Source organism: Penaeus vannamei, chromosome 25 (genome assembly GCF_042767895.1).
Source record: "Penaeus vannamei isolate JL-2024 chromosome 25, ASM4276789v1, whole genome shotgun sequence".
NCBI lineage: Eukaryota > Metazoa > Arthropoda > Malacostraca > Decapoda > Penaeidae > Penaeus > Penaeus vannamei.
Window position 1 is genome coordinate 31169667 of NC_091573.1, and position 2500 is coordinate 31172166.

The window sequence follows — 2500 nt, forward strand, 5'->3', positions numbered from 1 at the left end:
ATAGATAGATAGTTAGATAGATAGATTGATAGATAAATAGATAGTTAGATAAATAGATAGATAAATAGATAGATAGATAGATAGATTGATTGATAGCTAGATAGATAGATTGATAGATAGATAGTTAGGTAGATAGATTGATAGATAGATAGATAGATTGCTTGAGAGAGAGATAGATTGAAATGGTCAGAGAAAGGAGACAAGCAAGGGAACTCTGAAAGCCAGAAATCCTGTTATCGTCTCCCGTCCCGTTGTCTCGAAGGTTATATATATAAGCATATATATATATATATATATATATATATATATATATATATATATATATATGTGTGTGTGTGTGTGTGTGTGTGTGTGTGTGTGTGTGTGTGTGTGTGTGTGTGTGTGTGTTGTATGTGTGTGAAATATATATACATGCACACACACACACACACACACACACACACACACACACACACACACACACGAGAGAAACACAACAGTGTCACACACACACACACACACACACATATATATATATATATATATATATATATATATATATGTGTGTGTGTGTGTGTGTGTGTGTGTGTGTGTGTGTGTGTGTGTACATATATATATATATATATATATATATATATATATATATATATATATATATATATATATATATATATATGCATATATATACATACATATATATATATATATATATATATATATATATGTATATGTATATATATATATATATATATATATATATATATATATATATATATATATATATATATATATATAAAGACATACACACACACACACAAACACTCACACACACACACATACATAGACAGAGTGAAAACGGCAGGAGAGAGAGAGAGAGAGAGAGAGAGAGAGAGAGAGAGAGAGAGAGAGAGAGAGAGAGAGAGAGAGAGAGAGAGAGAGAGAGAGAGAGAGAGATGAGAGAGAGAGAGAGAGAGAGAGAAAAGGGGCGAGAGAGCTTGTTCACATTCCCTGAAAAGGAATGATAAAGAACCATCAGTTTTCAGACCACCAAAAGATTCAAAGATATCACATAAGAGTCCTTACTGCACGTGATCTGATAAACATATATATTATTGATGCTGTTCATTGTGGCAAAGGAACGCGAGTGTGGATACCAATGCCGTACGACAGTGTTTCCCTGAGATCGCTGCCGCTACTTCGCTGCCACCGCCAAATTCCAGTTCGGACCGTGAGCTTGTGAGAGAAAGGTGGCTCCGCGAGGCCAGGTTACTGAACATTTTAGCACCGTATTTTTGTTCAAAGATGATGCATCGTTCAGTGCCATCAAGGTGTTTGGAAGTAATTTAATGATATAGGTAAGAAATGACGAATATATGATATCTAGTGTGATTTTTGATTGTTTTTTCGTGTTGGTTAGTTGAGGGCAGTTGCAAATCACTGCAGCAGTCGAAAATTCGGTATTGATAGAGCACTGGGTCATAGACTGAAATCTTTCGGCAACAGCGAAATGGCACTGATGTCATCGCGAAATGAATGTCACAACCCGAAGGCTTTATTGCGAGGTCTTGAAAGCCGGGCACCGCGAGCTTGCAGCAAGAAGGGATGCGAGGAATCCCTCACGGCGATTATTTATCGTTACTGGAGGCTTGCATGGAAGCGACGGTGAGTCACGGAGGCGGTGTCCCCCCCCCCCGCCCCCGCCACAAATATTGCTCTTTCTCGCCTCGTCACCTTCGCCGATGACGCCGTCGGGAGGCCTGGGCGCTCCTTCGCGACGAAATCCTGCCGATTAATGCACGATGACAGGTCGTCTGCATTGATCTGTTGCGGACGTGTCGGAAAAGAGTCGAATTAAAGGAGCTCGGGAGCCTGAGCAGTATGACCTGTCGACAGCATGACCAGAGGGCGTCTCTGGTGCATTCGCCGAGGGTCGTCAAACAGGCCTCCTCTGGGTAGCGCCCTGAGCCTCCCGACGGCGGAGAGGCCTCTCGGGCGGCGGGCGGGCGCGCGGTTCCCCCAAGCGAGGCTCCGCCGCTGCTGAATTTCTGCGCCAGTTGCCGCCTAGTGATTGTTCCGCGGCGGCTCGGCGCTTCCGCTCGCTTTCGTCCTGCTGCGACGTCGCCGGGAACCTCTGGCCGCGCTTCCCGAGGACAGGGGCCCCGGGACTTCCTGGAGGAGGCACTCACCGCCGCAGGGCCGAGAGCAGGGGCAGCGGGCTCCGGCAGAGGCGGCCAGGCAGCGAGGCAGGGGCGCTGGCCTTCGCTCGGCCGGCAGGCAGTGCATGGCGCGGGACATTTCGTGCCTCACGACAGGCGCTGCGGGAGGCTGGCCGCCGCTTCCTCCTTCCCGCTCGCCCTTCCTGCTGGAGCTGCTGCCGGCTCGGGGGCGGGGGCTCGGCTGTGGAACCTGGGCGAGGGTTCGAGGGGCTGGGTTTGGCTGGGCGGCATTGGCACAGGAAGGGGTGGCCGGGTGGATAGAGGCTTTTGTGTTCCGTATGTGGCTGCCACACACACACACACAC

At 47.2% G+C, this 2500-nt stretch overlaps 1 protein-coding gene across 1 annotated transcript in view; it reads left to right on the plus strand.

Annotated features, from left to right (window-relative positions):
* Nucleotides 1–1203: 1203 nt before the first annotated feature.
* LOC113806037 (uncharacterized) overlaps nt 1204–2500 on the plus strand; it is a gene marked incomplete in the record, with an annotated part of 23327 nt that continues 22030 nt past the window's right edge. The window contains 1 exon segment of the mRNA XM_070139440.1: nt 1204–1334.